A 6664-nucleotide genomic window follows, 5' to 3' on the forward strand; every position below is an offset into this window, starting at 1 on the left:
TTCTCTTTAAAAAATCTTTGGAAATAAAACTTTGGGATATCCATCAAGAACTTTTAAAAAAAAAACTTCAAGAAAAATGAATGCGATCCACATCAAACAAAGGAATCTTAGCAAGAAAGTCAGAAAGCTCACCTTTACTTTCAGCTAGTGACAAACCAATGACTATTAGCCAAAAGAGTATACGAGTTGTGGGTCAAACTCCTACATAATTATAGCATACATCACAATTATCCTATAATATATGTCCCGGAACGAGCATAACCAAGTTTTCATGGTCCTTGAATCGTATATCATGGGGGTACATAGGAAATTAGACCACATAGGAAATTAGACTTGTATTTCATGGGTACACAAGAAACTAAAACGCGTGGGCCAAGGACCGAACTATGTAGGGAATAGGGATAAGCAAGGCCTTACCTAGCTATGTAGGCATGGGTTTCCAAGCCGAGATAGCCTCTGCTGTCCGGCCCTTCCAACCCAACAACATCCATCGATTGGAATCATCCAGGTCGATATTGAAATCCTTGTGATAATGGTTCTTCACATGGAACTTGGATCTGGACATGACGGTGGGGCTGATGGGCAACTGCTCGAAGCCAGCTCTCTGGATCCGAACCTGCCACTGCTTGTAGGTCTCGGGCCTGTCCACCCTCTCCACACCCTCGCAAGCCACGACGTTGAGAATGAGGCGGTACAGCCAGGCCCTCTCCACAATCATCCTCTCGGGGCAGTCGTCCCACGTTGTGTCCAGCATGTCGAACGCGCTGGAGAAAGAGTAAAGGGCCTCTCGGAAGCGAGATACGAAGAAAGGCGTGTTGTATCCTGCACTCAACACGGCGGTAACGAGAAGGTCGGGATTGAGACTGCGCATCCTGCTAAGCAGCTTCTGGCGGGGGCTAGAAGCGACCACACTCTCGTCTAGGAGATGGTGGAGCCTGTTGATGCAGTTCACCACCAGCACCTGGCCTTGCCGGGGGTGGAGCGAGGGCAGCTCCGCCTCCTCCCACTTGCCCGTAGCTATGGCGTGGTATTGGAAGGGTACCTTGTAGGTCCTGGCGTACTCCGCCAAGCGCTGGCCGATGTCCTGCACTCTCTGGGCCGGATTGAGGCCGGGCTGAGGGATTTCAATGCCCGTGATGACCAGCAAAGGGGGTCCCCCTTTGCGGTCTGCCAGCGCATTGATCAAGTAGGGCCATTGCAGGCCGTAGTAAATACCGTAGTCCACAATGTGGAGGCGGGATGCCCCCTCTGCAGCCTTGAGGATGCTCTGGTTGGCGAAGTAGTGCGAGATCATGACGTAAGGGCACACCTCGTATGCCAGCTTGAAGGCCTTGAGCAGTTTGGCCACCGATGGCATGTTGTTGGATGCGGCCGTGTACAGGCGGCCGCCCATGCCGCTCATGCGGGCCACCAACGCCTCGCTGAAGTAGTGAACCACGCGATGCAGCCCGCTTGCATTCGGAGAAGCGCCGTGCTGGCGGAGCTCTTGCAGAACATCGTTGGCCTTCCTTGCGTCTCCCGCCGCAACAGCCTGAGCAGCTCTTTCGAATCCACCAGCCCCAGCGCTCCATTCCCTGCATGGCTATTGCTTTTCCCTTTGTCTTTGTAGCTTTTCACTGCTGGAGACTTTTTCTTGCTTGAATTCGAGCCACCATTTATGCTACCCTTAATGTCTTTTGCTGAGCTTCTGGCCGCCATTTCTCCAACATAGAGATTTGCATAATCTTCTTCTACGTGCAAATCTTTGTTTTTCACAAAAGAGAGATCACCGTCCACAGAGCTAACAAGAGATCGGTCATATGCAATAGGCTGAACACGGCCCTCGCCCTGTTGCTGCCCTCTCCTGGTACTATGAGAAGTACGGCCAGCGGCAGCAGTATCTTCTTCCAAAGCAAAGCTGGTATTGTACGGCTGCACCCAATTGGACACCCTCAAATTATCCAATCCCGTCACTGGGATACCCTTCATCTGTAAGAGGTGCTGCTGTAGCCCTTCTGTCTTGGCAGTATCTAAGTAGGAGGGATTTGCTTCCGCTTTGATCTCCTGCCGGAAGCTACTGTGTACATGTGAGCTCGTACTACTGGCTGGAAGGGGCGTGGAAGGGTTTGAGTTCAGAACCTGATCTATCCAACTGTACTCATCATCCCCTGCCAGAAGCTCGTTGTGGTTGTAAGCATGGCGCGGCTGGGAGGAATAGCTGGCTCTGAGATCCTCACTAGAATCCACACATAAGTCGGGCGAGTGCTCACCCATGATTTCGTAGAAGCCGTTCACAATGGCCTGGTAGGTAATACAGTCCTGCTGCATATACATGCGGTCCTCCAACCCCTCGTCCATGAGCATTTCATTGATGTATTCAAGGACAGGCCGGTCCATGAGCACATCCTCTTCAAAAGCGGCGATGCTGGAATCGCCCATGTCATCCTCCACACTGCTCTTGTTCAGGACAGGCGCTGTGTCTAGTGGTGGAGGAAGGGAAGGTTGGAGGGTAAAAACAGCGAACTGAGATGAGGACGTGCTCATCACTGCTGATCATGGATTCTTCATCCCCAAGGAACTTCAGTTCAAACCTTAAAAGTTGAACCTTCAGGAATTCTCTATTAGAATGATTTTTGATGGACTTGGTCACCCTTCAAGATTCAAGATGACAGCTTTAGTAGAAACACGTGCGTGGCGTGCAGTCACCTTTCAAGATGATGGTTTTAGTAGAAACAAGTAGGTGACAAGTCCTTTGCTGTGTATAAAGTTTTTTTTAATGCATATGTCCAAGTCTAGTTGAAGAACTAGAACTTTTAGGATTACCCAAAGTCTAGAATTGCTTGCTTTTCGGATCGATATCAATTTTCTTATATTGGTATAGTTTTAATATATATTTTTATTTAATATTCTTACTTATTATATGTTTACATACTGTTATTATATATATTTATATTTTATACTTACATATTATACATCTTTATAGTTTTGTATTATATTATTTATTTAAATTTTCTTCTCTTAATATACCCTTAAACTCGTCTCTTTGTCCCCTTCCCCAATATGTGGCCTCCATTCCCCTTCTCTCTCTTTCTCTCTCTCTCTCTCATGCTCATGTGCCCCAACATGCCTCTCCTCCCCTTCCCCAAATCCCCTTCACTCAGGGTTCGGGAAAACAATTTTAGGAAAAAGGAACTAAATCCTTTTCACCACTAAATGAGAAGGAAATTGCTATTTTTGAGATGGTATTTTCTATGTGAACTTAGAGAATATAACTAAAACTTGTAAAATTTGAAAGGGTTTTATTTCCTTCTCATAAGAATTTGAGAAGGATTTTCCCGAAGTTGAACAAGTTCTAGGCTAAAGCGAACCCGTCTTTTCCCGAACCCTGCCTTCACTCTTTCCCCTACCCCAACACTTGGCCTCCTTCCAAACACCACATGTCCCCTCCCCTCCCAAAAACTTATGCGTAATAGATAGTATAGATATAGATAGATATATTATACATACACACACAAACACCACGTGTCCCCTCCCCTCCCAAAAACTTGTGCGTAATAGATAGATATATTATACATACACACTCACAAACACACATATATGTATGTATGTGTGTGTGTGTGTGTGTGTGTGTGTATGCGTGAGTGCGTGTATGTGTGTATGTGTATACATATATCTATATATAAACATATACATATATATGTATAAATGTGAATAAAAACATGCACACATGTATACACACATACATTTATATATCTTTTATAAACACACACACATGTATACACATATACATATATAACTTTTATTTATACACGTGCACACAGATACACATGTATATACACATACATACATACATACATACACATATATATATACATATATATATATTAATGTAATTTATATTTTATTAAAATCTACTTTTATTCTCTCTCTATCTCTCCCCCTCTTTCTCCATCTTTACACCTATCTCTCTCACTCTCTCCCTTCCTAGGCCTATCCCCATCTCACTTCCTCTTTGTGTCACTCTTTCTCAAACACACATATAAACATGCACATGCATGCACTCTCTCTCTCTCTCACACACACACACACATGTACACACCCATACATGCACTAATGTAAATGCACACTCTCTTCCCCCACACATACTCCCTCTTCTCACACACACTCTCTCACACATAGAAACACTCTCTCTCTCTCTCTCTCTCTCTCTCTCTCTCTCTCTCTCTCTCTCTCTCTCACACACACACACACACACACACACACACACATGTATGCACACACACACACATACATGTATGCGCACACACACACATACATGTATGCACACACACACACACACACATGCACGTCCACACACACACATACTCTTTCTCTCTCTTTCTTTCTCGTACACATGTAAATATATATAATTTATAATATTATGTTTTATTATATTTAGACACATGCACCTATATATACATGTATATTTATAAAATAAATAAACACACATATATACATAATTTTAATTAATTAAATTTTAATGAATATTAAATTTTAATAGGTGGTATTCATGGTCACTCTTAAATCAGTATATCTTAATATCTTATATACAATGTCTTTTATCTTTTCTTTACAATGAGAGAGAGAAAGAGATACTTACACGAAGTTTTTTTGCATGAAGATCACCTTTTAAAAAGGAGGCTCATATTTTTTCTCTTGAAAGAAAATCATTGATAGCTCTCCTTTACAATAATTAAAATGACGTGGGCTTTATCCCTCCTCTCTTTTGACCACATAGAAAAGGAGAGATGGCTAGAGAAAGTGACACATGGTAGGGGGAGAAACTTGTGCTTAATAGAATAGATAATGCCCATTTTTTATTAATAATTTAAAAAAGGGCCCAGTTTTCCACAATTTACTTTATTTTTTGATGATCGCGCAAAAAAAATGGTTGTAAGCCAAAATACCCAAAAAGGGGCATAGTGCCCGTCAAAAAGCAACTTTGATCGCACTTGAAGTCATAGTTCAAAGTTTGAAGAAGTCAAAAACAAGACTTCCATAGCAAGCATCGATTCATTGATGTTTGATAATGCTATAAATTTATTTATAAATAAAATGCTACCATCCTTTTTTAAAAATCGTTTTTTCAACTAAATAATACGGAATATGCTCTTTTCCTTCCACACTCGAGTCGTGATGTTGTAAAGCTGCCTTACTTCCCCTTTCTTGCAGGGTTGGCTTCTTTCCCTCCCCTCTGTCGTTTCCTTATCCCATCCCTCCCCGGCTCCCCTCCATCTCTCTCTCTCTCTCTCTATATATATAGCTCCCTCCCCGGCTCCCCTCCATCTCTCTCTCTCTCTATATATATATAGCTCCCTCTCGATGTAGTGAACAGCAGACCTCCCCTTCTTGATGCCAGAGCTTTTTGCTGCTTGCACGAGGTTGTTGCACATGGTAGGTGTCAGGCAAAAATCTGAAAGTTGTTTTGAGTCCATGTACATATGGGATGCATGGTATGCAATAAAACTTTGCCCTGAATGCCCTGGCAAATGGCTTTGCAGTGAGCTAGTACATGAGGTTCTTGAGATTGGAAGTTTTTTTTATTTGCAACAGTATGGTGTGCGGGTGGTTGCCAAATGCAGGGCACCGACCGATTCGAAAGAGAGCCGCCTTTGGAGCATGGGCAATGGTCGTGTTTGGGTAAGTTTTTGCATCCGTTTTGGAAAGTCATGTGGGCGTTGCTCGTGCAGGTGAAGCAAGGTAAAGAAAGGTTGGTGGTGGCCATCATTGAGGCTTTAAAGGAAAATATATAAAAATGATATCCACGTGGCCAGCTTGTAGGAGACCACATGGAGGTTTATCTCGCCGCCAGCGTGAGGTTCAAGAAGGTTGGCAAAGCGTGGACGTGAGGAAGAAGTGGAGTCGGGTTGTAAAAAGGAAGTTGGCGGCCTTTTACGTGGGGGCTCTGGGGGAAGTGAAGACCTGGCTCTGGTGAGTCTGCAGAGAAGAGTAGACAAGGTGAGAGTGTTGCCGCCTTGTGGGAGAGAGCCTGTAGCGTGCGACCAGAGGGTGGCTTTTTGCTTGGGTGATCGTGCAGAGGCTGACGAGTAGGCGCTGCAGAGGGCTAGGCGAGAGCTGGGGAGCCGCCTTGGTGATGAGAAGCATTGGGTACATCAGCGAAAGAGGTAGCAACTGTCTGCAGGCACTGCATAGGTAGCAACTGTCTGCAGGCACTGCAGAGAGGGAGCCGCCAGAAGGAGTCGCCGGTGTGACAGTGAAGAGAGTGTGGCCTTTTGTTTGTTGTGTGTGGCTAGGTGCAACCGCAAGCACATGGGGATGCTTCTCTTGGAGCCGCAGCGCAGCAAGGCAGGGGAGTAGCATGGACAGCTGGCTGGCGAGGGACTGTAAGGAAGCCGTCTCAGGTGTGGCTGGCGACAGTCAGGTGTACAGGTCGGGAGGACAGCGTGGATGTGTGCAGCAAAAGAAGAGAGGGGACAGAGTGAAGCAGTGAAGGAGGGTTGCTAGTGGGGCGCCCTCTGAAGAGAAAGAGTGCCTTGGGTGTTTTGTATTCTTCTACAGCAGCAGCAGTAGAGGTGCTGATGTGTGGGCTGGAGACAGGTGGGGCTCACCTACGACACTTGGCAGGCAGCACAGCTGGACAAAGAGTAGCCGGGCTACAGAGAAAGTTGAGGGTTGCTGGTGGGGC

General features: G+C 45.2%; 1 pseudogene; it reads right to left on the reverse strand.

Annotated features, from left to right (window-relative positions):
* Positions 1-310: 310 nt before the first annotated feature.
* LOC147607259 (scarecrow-like protein 11) lies at positions 311-2874 on the reverse strand (annotated as a pseudogene).
* Positions 2875-6664: the final 3790 nt, after the last annotated feature.

This window comes from Cibotium barometz, chromosome 55, assembly GCF_041138505.1.
Source record: "Cibotium barometz isolate CiBa-2024 chromosome 55, ASM4113850v1, whole genome shotgun sequence".
NCBI lineage: Eukaryota > Viridiplantae > Streptophyta > Polypodiopsida > Cyatheales > Cibotiaceae > Cibotium > Cibotium barometz.